Source organism: Callithrix jacchus, chromosome 3 (genome assembly GCF_049354715.1).
Source record: "Callithrix jacchus isolate 240 chromosome 3, calJac240_pri, whole genome shotgun sequence".
Lineage (NCBI taxonomy): Eukaryota > Metazoa > Chordata > Mammalia > Primates > Cebidae > Callithrix > Callithrix jacchus.
Window position 1 is genome coordinate 170,410,371 of NC_133504.1, and position 15,678 is coordinate 170,426,048.

The window sequence follows — 15,678 nt, forward strand, 5'->3', positions numbered from 1 at the left end:
TTCTCCTTAATAGATTAGAAGACAAGATGACAGATTAAGAAATGTGTTCAATATCACACAGTTAATAAGTGGCAGAACCAAGTTTATAGCTTCTCTCTCTAAACCTTTAAAGTAGACTAGACAGATACCTATTTTAAGGAAGCATGTCTAATAAAGAAGAATTCCTCATGATGCTTTTTTGAAATAATTAAATGGCGTTTCTTTTATGGTGAAGACAAAAAGTGGATGTGGATTCTTTCCTACTTCTGCAACTGAGAATTAGAATCTAATTTTATCCCTGTGAGCCTAGGATGCCCGTAGTAACTTGCTGGAGCCACAGAATGTGTGAAAGGTGATGTTCTGGACTTCTAAGCCTAAGTCATCAAAATCTGCACAACTCTGTGCCTCTTGGAATGCTCATCCTAGGAGAAGTCAATTACCATGTAAGAAATCCCGAGAATACCATTCTTCAGAGAAGTTCAAGCTAGTTATTTGGAGATAGTATACAGAGAGAGGGTGATCTGCTAGCCCCAGTTGTGTCAGTCATCCCAACTAAGGCAACAGACTTTAATTAAAAGGCCATCTTGGACATTCCAGCCCAAGGAGACCCAGTGTAGAGAAAAATGAAGATGAATTTGATAAAACTAAGGTTCTTGACATATGAATCCCATTGAGCTGGCCCAGATAAACTGAGACACGAGTTATCTTGGCTGAGGTTCCAGTCATCAAGGAGCAGGGATAAGACCATCCTGCTCTACCTTTCTGAATTGTGAGCATAATAAAAATGGATGTTCTACACCACGAAATGTTGAGGTGGTTTGTTATGCAGCAACAGATAAACAGAACATCTTAGTTAAAGCCTTTGATATGACTTCATGATTGAGTGCCCTTCAAAATTAGAATTGTTAGTCATGGAAATAATACAGCAAAATGCAGTTATTCAGAGCTCTTGGGGAATAAAGTCATCCTGGATGATAGAATGATGGCACTTCAGAAGATAGAGGTGATCGATCTTTTAAATGTTGGTGATAATGTATTTTAACTGTTTAATATGCATCATTATACTATCACTTATATATTAAAATTTATATATGTTAAACACATGCTATGTGCCAGGACTATGTTAAGGACTGGATTAGACTCTTGTACCTGTACCATAGCCCTTGCTCCCCCAAGTCATTTCCCCAAAGTTACAAAGAAGGAAAGTTATAGAGACAGTTTTCCAGCCTTTGCCTCATTCCAAACTTCATGGGAAGGTATTTCTCAAGGACAAGTTCCCAGGTGGTACAGTTGAGACCAATGGCCTCCTCTCATGCTTTCGTCTTTACCTGTTATTTATCATCATTTTTATATGCCACCTTTCTGAAAAATAGTTACACTGAAGAATTATACACTGTTAGCCTTTCATATCTGTGGGTTCTGCATGCATTAATTTAACTAACTGTAGGTTTAAAATATTTTTTAAAATAAAAAATAATATGACAAAACATAATAAAAATTTTTTAAATATAGCATAACAAACATTTACTTACTCTTTACCTTGTATTAGATACTATAAGTAATCTAGAAATGACTTAAACTATACTGGAAAATGTTTGTAGGTTATATGCAAATATATTCTATTTTATATAAAGGACTTGAGCATTTGCAGAATTTGGTATCCTGCGGGTGTCCTGGAACCAATCCCCCACCTATATAAAGAGAAGACTGTATTTTTGTTTGTCTACAACCTCCTAAATAAGACAAACTGAGCTACAATGTAGAAATGAATTTTGCTTGTGTTTCTGCATGGTCATAGCCTGAATTTAATCAGCAAATTTAGGTGAGGCAAACTGCTTGCAATCATTTAAGATGGAATCAGTGATAACAATAATGATTTCTTACACTTTTCTTCTGCTTCTCATCTGAGGATTGCAAAAGGCTTTACAAACATTAATTAAGCCTTACAGGATTTCAATGAGGTCATGAAACAGTTTAATTACTGTAATATATTATGATTTTTACATAAAGCAAATGTAACTTCAGAATCGCATTTTGAAGCACCCTCCTTTGCTCTTGTTGGCATAAACCCAGGAGTTTAGAAATGACTTTGTATTCCTTCATTTGTTTTCTAAATTTTAAATAAATTGTTAAATAATAGAGCCCTTTTTCATGTTGGAAAAAAAAAGCAAGAAAAATTGCACTGTGTATTTCATCGGAATTAATCAATTTATCAACTTAAATTTCACCCTTGGTCAATATTGGACACTGTGCTATACACTCAAGAATACAGAGAATATAATTTGCCCTCAAAGACCTCCCAACTCAGAGGGGAGATACACAAATAAAGTACAATGAATATAATGTGATTAGACTGTAATAGAAGTATGCATAAAGTATGACTCGAGCATGGGGAAAGCGTATCTAACTCTGTAAAATAATGGCTAACACCACGCAAAGCTTATTATGTTCCATGTACCCTTTTAAGATTTTACTTATATTAACAGCTTAATTTTCACAACAATTCTGACACGGAGGCAAATTATTTTCCTCCTTTTACAAACAAGAAAACTGAGGCATAGAGATTGTGTAAACTTTTCATGGATACATAACTTATCTGTATTTGGTACAGGCGAGATTTGATATTAGGACTTTGATATTCAGGGTTCTTGCTCTTGATCACTATTCTATAGTGTAAACATGGGTGGGATAAGAGGAGATCCTAAAGGAATAACAGAAAGAAGGAAGCAAAATGGAATATTCTATGCCTACGAAAAGCTCTTTTTAACTCATCTTTGGTAACAGAGAAGCTCTGTAGAAAAGTCAGTAAGAAATGTTGACTGCATTTCTAGTCAGCACTAACCTGTGGACAGAAATCATCAAAAAAACCCCCAAAATTTTACGGTTCTTTTTTAGTTCCTTCCAGCCTCTCTCAATGATAGGCTTGGCTCACAATTTCCTAAGTCAACTGTGACTGTGGTTGTTTCTTAGGCGCTCTGAAGTGCTGTCTGAAGCTCATGACATGACACAGCTACGCAAAGCAGTGGGCAGACATATGCTTATGCAATTAGGACACACCTCGCCCAAGTTCCTGAGATGCTACCTATGCTACTGCTTATATGTCTGTTCTCTAATGATAAAAATAATTCTGTTTGCATGGTCAAAGCTCAGACCTACTCCACCCGTGTTTATCTCTTGTATTTCTTTTCTCTAGCCAATGGAATGTGGTCTTCTCTTCTTCCTGTCACAGAACACCCAAAACCATGATTTCTGCCTAAGGACTCCCATTTTCATGGCTCATGCTATCTACCTACTTGGGAATTCTTACATCATGTTGAAAGTCTAAATAGAGTTCCCACTGGACATGCTTTACTTATCGGTGTAGATGAAACTCAATATTTTCCTGACCGATCTAGTTGATCGTCAGTTTCATGTGGCAAAGTAGTGACTCATGACACAAAGCCTGGCCACTAGAATGTTCCAAGTGTATTTTTAAACATTAAAGAGCAATAAGCATTTTCTTTATACCTTTCATAGTGCTTTATATTGACATGGGCCTGTATTTCAGTATAGCATCCCCGGGTAGGCTATTACAAATTTAAGAAAGACAGGGTGGATCATAAGAGAAAAAAATAGAGAGATGTATTTACCTAACAAGTACTTTTCAAGTGCTTATAATATACAGGCACTATATCACACATAGAGGATTTCAAGGAGCATGTCGTGTAGGGAAAAAATCAAATAGCTAACCAGGTCTTAGTCCATTTTGTGTAGCTATAACAGAATTCCTAAAACTCAGTAATTTACAAAAAAAAAAGAAATTTATTTCTCACAGTTCTGGAGGCTGAGAAGTTTAAAATCAAGGTGACAGCCTTTTGTGAGAGCTCCTTTGTTGTGTTCTCATATGACAAAAGGCAAAAGGGATAGAGATGGAAAATCTACTCCCACAATCCCTTTTTATGGCAATATGAATCCTTCATGAAGGTGGGGCCCTCCCAATCGAAACACCTCCCATTAACTGCACCTCCCAATACTGTTGCGTTGGGGATTAAATTTCCAACACGCAAATTTTAGGGGACATATTCAGACCATAGCATTCTGCCTCACAAATTTATGTTCTTTCCATGCAAAATACATTTATTCCATACCAATAGCCCTCAACATCTTATTTCAGCACAAACTTTAAAAGACTATGTCTAAAATCTTATCTAAATGAGATTTAGGCGAGATTCAAGGTACAATTTATCCTGAAGTATTTCTCTTCAGCTGTGAGCCTGTGAAACCGCACAAGTTATGTGCTTTCAAAATACAATGGTAGGCCAGACATAGAATAAATATTCCATCTTCAAAAGTAATAGAAAAGAAAGAAGGAGTAACAGTTTCCTAGCAAGTCCAAAACCCAAAATGGCAAACTACGAAATCTCACAGTTTAAGAATAATCTTCTTTGACTCCATGACCTGCCTTTCAGACACACTGGGGCAGAAGTTGAGTCATCAAGACTCCTGGCGGCTCCAAGCCCATGGCTTTGCTGGCTACTGCCCATATCACTCTCAAGGACTGGAATAAAGTTCCTGTAGTTCTTCCAGGCTGGTGCTGCCTATGCTGATGGCTCTATAGGACTGGGGTCTCAGAGCAGTCATGTTTCCCTAGGTCTACTAGACATTGCCCTTGTGGGAGTTCTCTGCAGTAGCCTGGACTCCATAGTTCTACTGAGCATTGCTTGAGGCTGTGGGCAGGGGAGGAAGGGTTGGATCTTTCCCTGGCAACTATACCACTGTTTCACATCTCTGCCAGAGTCCTGAAGCTGCCAGAGACATACTTTGGTGGGGAAAGCCATCCCTTCACAGCTCATCTCTTCTGTGTGCCTGCACAGGACCATGTCAGGACCATGCGGTTGCTACCAAGGGTGACTGCTTGCACCCTTTGGGGCACAGTGGCCTGAGATGCACCTGAACTGCACTTGGGCACATTTAAGCCACAATTGGGGTTGTCAAAGAGTGCTGCGCTGACACATGGGGAACAAAAACCCAATGCAGCCCTTGGCAATGATCCCTGGGGTCCCACAGGTGCCCTGAGCTCATCCCTTTAAACCATTCTGTCTCAATGCCCTAGCATTGTGGGGCTATGATAGAAGACACAACCTCCTTGAAGATCTCTGAAATGCCTTTAGGGTCATTCTCCTGTTGTTTTGATGAATTGTTTTTGATTCATACTAATCTCTTTATCAAATAATACTTTGGCCATACACACGATATTCTCTCTCCCTAACATAATTTAAAAATTCTTTACATGATCAGGGTAAGGGGTTTTCAAATTTTTATCTTCTGTATTTCTTAAGATTATAAGTTCAATCTTTAAATCATTACTCTCTTCTCATATTTTACTAAAAGCAGTTAAGAAGAGCCGAAGCACATCCTGAACAGGTTAGGGAGTTCTTCTGCTTAGAGACTTCCTCTTCCAGATAGCTTAGTTTATCACTCTTAAGTTCTGATTTTCATAAAGTCCTGGGACACCAACATAATTTAGTGAAGTTCTTAGCCAAGTTATAAATAGATGGCCTTTTCTTCAGTTTCCAATACCTTGTTCTTCATTTTTACCTGAGCCTCACCAGAATGGACTTTATTGTCTATATCTCTATGAGCATTCTGGGCATGGCCTCTTAAGGAATCTCTAAGAAATTCTAGACTTTTCCTACACTTTTCTCTTCCTCCGAGCCTTCAACAGAATTATTCAATCATTCATTCATGGCAATACAGTTTTTTTTTTCTGTTATGTATTTCAAAACTGTTCTAGCCTCTACCTATTAACCAGTTCCAACAGCTCTTCCATGTTGTAAGCATTTGTTATATAGCAACATCCCATTCATCTGGCACCAACGTCTGCCTTTGTCCATTTTGTGCTGTTATAGAAGGATACTTGAAACTGGGTAATTTACAAAGAACAGAAATTTATTTCTCAATTCTGGAGGCTGGGAAGTCCAAGATCAAGACACTGGTAACTGGTGAGGGCTTTCTTGCTGTATTCTCACATGGTGGAAAGTGGAAGCACAAAAAAGAATGAACTCACTCTTGCAAGTTCTTTTATAGTGATAATCCACTCATGATGGCAGAACCCTCATGGCCTAAAGGCCTTCTATGAAGACCCACCTCCCAACAATGTTGGATTGGAGATTACATTACTGACAAATGAATTTTGGGGAACACTATAACCATAGGTGATTAGGCCACAGGTAATATGCACTGATTATGAGGATGGGAAATCCCTTAAGAGATCAATTTACTGGCTCTTATTGTATCAATTAATAATGCGGGAGAAAAGTGATTTCTAATCTGAGACCTACTCAAACACTGGGATTTAGGTAGGCTATGTCTGTGTATGTGTGAATATGCACTCGTGATTGTCCAGAAGCAGTGAAGTGGGGATATTTTCTAGGTCAGAGGATATAATATATACAAAGTCTTAAAGTTGGAGATGGAAATCAGGTATCTCTGGCTGCAATACTGCATATGGAAGAGATAGTGTTGAGGAAAAATAGATCTTCCAATTAAAGAACTGGCTGTGGAAATTTGTTGTAGTGATGTACTTAGGTGGTAGAAACAATAGGAATTTATTAAATTTGAATGAATTGATTGAATATGAGGGAGAAATTAAAGGTAATATCTAGTTAGACCCGTTGTACAATGAGCAGAATCATTCTTTTCAACGACATACTGTACACAGAAGGAGACCCAGATTTACAGTGAGTTCAGAGTTGGAGGTGACACACTTGAAATAATGCGAGTTAAGAGAATGGCTCTGAATTCAGAGTGCCTAGTTTTAAATCCTGATTCCACCGTTTATTAGGTGAATGATCTTTGATGAATCATTTCTACTTATCTTTTTTCTTCATATTTAAGATGTTGTTAGATTATTGGAATGGTTAATTTTACATGTCCACTTGATTGGGCCCCAGTGACTAGTGACTAGATAATTGGTCAAACATTTTTCTGGATATTTCTCTGAGGGTATTAAAATATTACATTTACATTGGTGATCTTTGAGAAAAGTAGGCTGCCCTCCATATGTGGGTGGGCCTCATCAAATCAGTGGAAGGCCTGAATAGAAACAAAAACTGACACCCACAAGCAAAAACAGTATTATGTGGCAAACACTGGCTCTTCTTTGTGTCTCCAGCCTGCTGGCCTCTGGAACTGAAATGCATCATCAGCTCTTCTTTGAGACTCATCCTGCAGATTTAGGACTTGTCAACCTGCATGATCTAATGAGTCAATTCCTTAAAATAAATATCTTTATTTTATTAGATAAAATGTGCATTTATTATCTATCTATTAAGGAATTGTATGTACATGCATGTGTTTATTATCTATTAAGGAATGGTATGTACATGCATGTGCTCATTATCTATCTATTAAGGAATGGTATGTACATGCATGTGTTCATTATCTATCTATCTATCTAGCATCTAACTATCTATATCATATCGGTTATGTTTTCTGGAGAATGCTAATATAATTATAACATCACTAAACCCATAGAGTTATTATTAAAAGTAAACAAGATAATATATGTAAATATTTCAGAATAGTACTTAGCTTATTGTGAGTACTTAGTATATTGAGTACTTAAAATATGAGATATTATTAAAGTGTCTTTAAAACATTCATTGCTTGATATACAACATGTATTTGCACACATTGGCATGTATTTGGAGTTTATGAGTATTATGTAGGATGGAGATAAAGTTTGGTATTATTAGCAAATAGATGATAAATGATGCCATTAGAGTAGATTGGATTATCCAGAGAGAAAAGGTGCTATGTGAGAAAAGCTTAGAGCAAAACTTTTAAAATGTTAATATTTAACATATGGACAAAAAAAACTTTTCAAGGAGAAACCAGAAAAAAAAAAAAAAAAAAAAAACCAGGAGGGCATTTTGCTAAAGCACTTCGAAATACAGTATTTGCAAGATTGAAGTTAGCATATGACATTGACTTAGTGACTATAATTAGAGTGAGCATATGACTAGGTGTACATTGACCTGTTCTGGTTTACATTTGTTGTCCAAGCATAGGTATTAATTAAATTTTATAGGAATCTAAGATTCAATAAAAGAAGTCAGCATATTATTCAATAAAATTAAATAATTTATATATTCTTCCAGAAAAAAATTTTTTTCTCATATTCTTCCACATGATTTGTAATAAGGAAGAATATAATGCAGAAAAGCCCCTGCTGTTGTCTGAACATTTGTGTCCCTTTAAAATTCACACTGAAAGTGAATCCTCATTGTGGTCGTATCAGGAATTGGGACTTTAAGGAAGTGATTAGGTCATAAAGGTTCTGCCCTCATAAATGGTACTAATTGCACTTATATAAGAGGCTTAAGAAAGAATTCCATCCCTTTGGCCATGTAAGAATATAGCAATAAGGGACCACATATTAAGTAAGCATAGAGTTCTCACCAGGCATTAAATCACCTGGTGCTTTGGTCATGGAGTTCCCAACCTCTAGTACTTTAAGAAATACATTTTTGTTTATTTAATCCCATGCAAAGTTCTGTTTTAAAAATTTAAGAGATAAATCTTAACATTCTGTTTATAAATTACCTAATATTATATCAGCCCAAGTGAAGCCCCTGGCAACCATTTTAGGTTAAAAGAATGAAAGGAAGTACAGTGCCGCTTTAGTAGGTATAATCAAGGAAAGACCATCAAAAGAGTAATCACATTTAAACTATATTTTTGGTTAAGAGCCAAGCAACTTGAATATGGAGTATAAAAAAAAAAAGAAGAGATGAGTCTTGAAAAGTTTTGAACTAAGCGATTGAGTGAATAGCTTTATCATCGAATAAGCTAGAAAATGCCTTGGAAAGAGTGAATTTTGGAAAGAGAAAAACTACTTCTATTTTGATCATGTGAAATTTGACATGTCTTTTAAAGATTCAAGGAAGATGATGTATAATAAGTAGGAGGTTTGGTCTGTATCCCTGGGGAAAGTCCTGTGACAGACATATCATTATGAGATTTATTACATTTAAAGGCATAGAACTGATGAAGTTATCTAGGGAATAAGTGGAGGTGGAAAACTCAGGGCCATCATTTACAGGAGCCAGCAGAGAAGACTTAGAAGGAGAAAACAGTAAAATGTGAGAAAAAATAGTGGCATATGGTGCCATCGAATCCCAGAGAAACATACAATCAAGAAGGGAGTGATTAATGGAAGAGAATTTTATGAGCAATTAATGGAGAGAATTATGAGAATACTCAGAATTACTGAACATTGACTACAGTAGGAAGACACATCAATGATATTCTTAATAAGATGACCAAAGTCTAATTGGGAAAGGTGAGGAGAGAATGAGAGGAGAGCATGCAGAGCAAAGAGAGACAACTCTTAGGGAGTGGATTCAAAGGCAACCAGAGGAGATCTGTAGACAACGGAGATTATTTTACTATAGTCACAAACTTTTTATTTTGGAATAATTTTACATTTATAGAAAAACTAAGGAGACTATTTTTGGAGATTGAGCTTTAAGAAAGGTAATTTTTAAAGAAGAGGAATAAATTGATAAGCAAAAGAGAGATAAATCCAGCAGAAAATAAATTTTCTGAGGAAGTGATCCACACGGGAGACATTCCTGATGCAAATAGAGAGGGTTTTCATTAACTAGAAATAGACAAAGAATGGAAGGCAGAATAAATGCAGATGAAGGGGAACTAGTAGACTTAATAGTAGAAGGATGAGTAGTTCTGTATTAACTATGAGACACAGTCAACAGCCAAGGGTGAAAAGTGAGAAGATTTGGAATTTTGAGAAAATAGAGAAAATAAAAAATTGTTTTCTGTGAGATCTTTTTGGATAAATATTGTCTGTATTAAATACCCATTCAAGATTTATTGTCATGTCTTTGAAAAGTAGCCAATCAGAGAAATGTGCAATTTAAAAATTTATGTATAATATAGTTATGTTTGGATACAGGTACAGTTAGCAGAACGTTGGATTTAAACTAACATAAACCTGGATTCAGGTTTTGCTAAGATTATGTAGATATACCCTAAATTAATGGCCACATTAATGGCCCACCCAATGAGCCACGAGTTTAATTCTCTCCTCTTGGCTTACTTCTAACTAATAGAATATGGAAAAGGTGAAGGGATTTATAGGTATCTAGTTAAGGTTCCTAACTAAACTATTTGAATTTGTATTAATTAAAAGGAGGTTATCCTGGGTGGGTCTGACCTAGTCAGTTGAGCTCTTTAAAAGAGGGCTTACGTCTTTCCTAAAGATAGATAATAATGTAACAGGGACACACTTTCTCTCTTTTGATGGCTTTGATGAGGTAAGTTTCATAAACTCTACAACCACAAGAAAAAGAATTCTGCCAGCAACCTAATGGAGCCTGGCAGTGGTTCGTTCTCTAACCCAGCCTCCAGAAAAGAACATAGGCTGGCTGATAACTTGACTTCAGCCTTGTCGTATCCTGAGCATAGAATCTAGATAATATTCAGACTTCTGACCTATAGAAGCTGTGACATAATGAATGGGTATTTTTTAAGCCATTAGGTTTTTGTCAACCTGTTACACAGCATAGAAAAAACATCACATAGGGATTGCAAAAGTTCTAAATATAAAAAAGGAAGCTGAGTGTTTAGAAAAAGGGGATTATGATGCCAGACTGTGGAAATGAGGCTAAACTTAGATGGAAGTGATAATGGAAATGAGGTAATAAGAGAAATATTACAGGGTTATGGATTAGAAAATTTGATGGTACTAGGTAACTTCTGAAATGAGTATTCAGAGAAGACAAATTGGAAATAAGATCTTGGCCAAATTAAGGGTAAGACAAATGTGGAGTTATAAAGTACGGTTATTGGTATAATATCAGAGTAGATCATATGAGAGGCTAAAGTAATGTGGAAGGATTAGATTGGTGCAAAGGTAATTGCAGTTTTTGCCATTAAAAGTAATGATGAAACATCAATCACTTTTGTACAACCTGATAGAAATTTTTGAAATCAAGGACTTAGAATATAGGAGAAGTCTGCATGTTGGTTAAATCTGTTCAATTAATATCGATAACTTAAAAAAAATGAGGACCAGAGTGGCATTGAAAACGGATATATACAGTCATCCATAAATAAGAAGAAAGGACTAAAATAATAACTGCAGCACCAAAAAGCAGAAGTAAGTAATGACATCTGTTTACACACACCTTGAAGAAAGTGAGGTCTTTGAAGAAAGAAAAGGGTTTGAAAGAAGCAATCAGGAGCTAGGAGGGTAAAAAACCCTATTTGCCAGTTACAATGAAGGTGAAATTGTGAGAAATCTAGCCTGTGGTTGAGAGAAAGTGGGAGTCCAAGTTCTCAGGGGACACATAATTTAGTTAGAAAAAGAAAGGGACAAGACTATTCAGAGACAAAGTTGAGGATATAGTTGGGATATTTTGTTGATGGTGAATTGCCATTGCCCAGGGTCAATGTGACTGGGCTTGACAGGGCATCGTGATGAGTTCAGATTTAGGGACAGATAGCAGAAAGGGAAACAGTTTCTGGGGAGGGACTTCGGTGGTCCATGAGGTAGCATGGGGAGTGATGCATGATGGGATTGATGATTACCAGAGTGTAGAAAGTTCAAGGCTGGTGAATTTGACTTGGAAAGAACACTGATTCACCTGAGGTTGAGCAGACTACTTGACTAATAGACTACTTAAGTAGACAGATACTTAACAGTAGTCTGCTGAACCTCAGGTGAATCAAGACTACTTAATAGTAGTCTTGACTAATCTAGACTACTCTTCCCATCCATCTCCATTGCACTTGTGGTAGCCAGGAGTATGCTGGGTGAGAGAAACTGCTTATGCCACTCTCTTCATATTTTAGATGGAGTTATCACCATAAGAATAATATTCCTCCCTCTTATTTCTTCTCTATACCTTCAACCTTTTCCCCTGGAATAGAAATACTCACAGGCTCACATTTCTTTATGCAGTAAGATAATCCAACAAATGACTAAAGAACCGTGGAATTGTTCTTATTCCCCCAACACTTTACATGATTTTAAAAATTTTTTATTATTATAATTTGAGACGGAGTCTTACTCTGTTGCCCAGGTTGGAGTGCAGTGGTGTGATCTCAGCTCGCTGCAACTTCCACTTCCCAGGTTCAAATAATTCTTCTGCCTCAGCCTCCTGAGTAGCTGAGACCCCAAGTACGTGCCACCATGCTCAGCTAATTGTTGTATTTTTAGTAGAGAAAGGGTTTCACCATGTTGGCCAGGCTTGTCTTGAACTTCTGACCTCAGATGATCTCCCCGACTCAGCCTTTCAAAGTTCTGGAATTACAGGCATGAATCACTGGGCCCGGCCAAATTTACATGAATTTGTAGGCACCTACTATCCCTCAGTGAGGCTGACCCAAAATCTAGGACAACAGGGGATATGAGAGGGTGAGCATGGAACAGAGAGCTATAGAACCCTATTTGCTTGCAAATCAAAGCTTGGTTCTCCAGTCTGTTTTTTTGTTCAATAGTGAAGCAAACAATTGAGTTCTGTCATTCTGGTTCTATCTCTTAATGGTTTCCAAATCTTGGTGAGGGATAGATAAGTACCATATATTTTGGTTCTCTAAACCCCCAATAGCCGTAATAGAAGACGTGTGTCCTTGCTTGAAACGGAGATATTGTGGTAACCTAGAATATACACCTTAAGGCAGCTTTCTACACTCTTGAGGGAAAAGGACAATGAGTATATTTAAGAAAACTAGCACGGACTTGGTACGTAATATATGTACTTTTTTTCTCCCTCCATAAAAAGTGAGAGGCCTTTGAACTGATTGTTGGTGGTAACCTGTGTTCTACAATTGAAGATAGTAGGTCTTAAGAATGTCAGAAAATTCTGAATTATCATGTGAATTTGGCAGCCAAGGATGGGTGGGATTTTTAGTTCTAATGACACACTGAGGGTTATCAAGGGGTCATTTTTTTTCATAGCAGTAGAAATGAGGTTGAGGATTATGAAGATTATCTAAGAGTTAAACACCTGACTGGCAGTGCAGCAGGGAGTGGCTGAGGGGAATGGAACTGACTGCCTTGTGCCAACTAGTTTATATGGGCTGGTCAAGTTGTCTCACATTTGGATAGGAGTTTGCAGGAACTTTGACGATTACAGCTGCCAAATAAAGACAGAGTCAGCTGGATGAGGAATTTCTTTCCTGGGAGGTCATCTGTGAGCACTGATGCTAGACTCAGCCTGAAATTGTCTGTGGTTAAATCTTTCCACCCCCTAAGCTGTCTAAGGAAGCTCTTGTGATAAAGGAGAAAGTAAAATTTTCTCACATAGATGAGCAGAGATGAGAATGTGGAGAAAAATCTTGACATGTTCAGTCCCTAGATCCAGTCATCCCTAAAAACAGCATCATCCTTGCCCTGGATGCAATTTGGTTACATGAGCTAACTCATTTCTTACTTAAAATATTTCAAATTGGGCATAGTTTTATTTTAACTGTCTGTTCTTAGTAATATGGGAACATTGTATTCCTTCTTTTCCTTCTCTTTTCTATTTTGTTTATGACAATTTTCCATAATTTTCTATTAGGAATAAGTATTCATTTATAAATGTAAGCATATTAAATATCTCTGGCATAATAAAAGAGAGAAGAATAAGAATTTCTGGCTTTAGCAGGCCCTGAACATCAATTCAACTGGGGAATATCACATGTAAAAATATCATCTTAGTCCGTATAGTGTTGCTATAACAGCATACCAGAGGCTGGGAAATTTCTAAAGAAAGGAGGTTTGTTATACTCACAATGCTGGTAATTCTAAGGCTCAAGATTGTGCAGCGATATCTCTTGTTGGTTCAACTTAAGGCAGAAAGTGAAAGAGAAAAAAGCATGACAAAATAGATCAGATGGCTAGGGAAGAAGCAAGAGAGAGAAACTGAGGAATTCAGACTCCTTTTAACAACTGGGTTTCATAGAAACGAATCCACTTCTGTGGGAGAAGAGCTCACTCACCACCTTGAGAAAGCATTAATCTATTAATGAGGGATCTACCTCCCAGGATCCACACACTTAATGCTAAGTCCTACCTGCCTACAGTGCCAAAATGGGGATCAAACTTCAACACAAGTTTTTGTGGAGACAAACCACAGGCAAACAATAGCAAAGGCTGTCAAGGACAAAAATAATCTCTCTCCAATAAGGAGTAGAGAGTCAGCATCTGTTTGTTATCATTACTTCTGTAGATTGATCAGTTTGGAAATAAAAACTCAAAATTTGGTTTGGATTGTCTAAGAATGTATATCAAACTCATGGTGTATAACTTATGCAGAAAAGGAATTTGCATAAGATTATAGGCAAGTTCATAAAAGTAGGTTTAGAATAGGATAAGGGATACGGGCCAGAACAGTGCCAAGAATCTAGAGAACACTGAGTAATAATCTCATCATGACAGCTGAGATGGATCAAGCTCTATTTTAAAATTTATTTTGGTAATTGTTTTACTCTTTCCAAGATTTAAAGTCCTGATAGAGACTTGCCTTGCTTTCCTTCTTTCCTTCCCTCCCTCCCTCCTTCCCTCCCTCCCTCCTTTCTTTTCTTTCTTTCTTTCTTTCTTTCTTTCTTTCTTTCTTTCTTTCTTTCTTTCTTTCTTTCTTTCTTTCTTTCTTTCTTTTTCTCTTTCTTTCTTTTGATGGAATCTCACTCTGTCACCAGGCTGGAGTGCAGTGGCATGACCTCAGCTCACTGCAACCTCCGCCTCTTGGGTTCAAGAGATTCTCCTGCCTTAGTCTCCCAAATAGCTGGAACTACAGGCATGTGCCACCATGCCCAGCTAACTTTTGTATTTTTAGTAGAGATGGGGCTTCACCATGTTGGCCAAGATGGTCTGGATCTCTTGACCTTGTGATCTGCCAACCTCGACCTCCCAAATTGCTGGGATTATAAGCGTGAGCCAACGCGCCCGGACATATTTCTTTTTCTTAGTACTTTGATTTATTATTGCACCAAGACAAAGACCAAGACCAAATCTGACCTTTTTGCAGATGGAAAGGAAATTCCTCAAAGAGAAAAAAAATAAAAAAAAAATAAGGAAAAAAGAAAGTAAAGAAAAAAAAAAAACAAAGAGGACAAAGCTATATGTGAGTGCTGTTGAAAATACAATAAGGAATGACTGAGAAACAAAAATACTTCCTGCTAGGACTGGGTAAAACAACTCAGCAGTTACTATTCCAGATATCTGCTGCTGTGTCCACAAATCACTGGAAATCAGAGTGACTTGAAACAGTAATAATTATTTTATTATATTTTAAGATTTCTGTGACTCAGAGAGTGGGGAAGGTCTCAGCTGGGCATTTCTGGCTCCATCTTGTACGATTGCTGTCAGAAGGGCCCTGGTGCTAGAACAACAGGAAGCTGAAGGAGCTGGGAGCTGTACGAACTTGGTCATTTCTTCAAATAGTTCTGTGTCTGTTCTCTCCTTGAGATCTCTCCATGGAAGCTGGTTCGAACTTTCTCACATCATAGTGGCTGGAAGACAGATTGCTAATATGGTGTCTCAGGTCTCCAAAGGTGAGTGTGTCAAGGAAACCAGTAGAACCTATGTTGCTTTTATAGACTTGCCTCAGGAGTCACATAGCATCATTTTAGTTAGTCACAAGACCATCCAGATTCAAAAAGAGGGAACTAAGAGCTCACATTTCAATAGGAGCAATGTCAAAATCA

General features: G+C 37.2%; 1 pseudogene; it reads left to right on the top strand.

The window, feature by feature from the left end:
• The window catches only part of LOC144581691 (uncharacterized), a 149,298-nt pseudogene that overhangs the window by 78,329 nt on the left and 55,291 nt on the right, over positions 1–15,678 (top strand).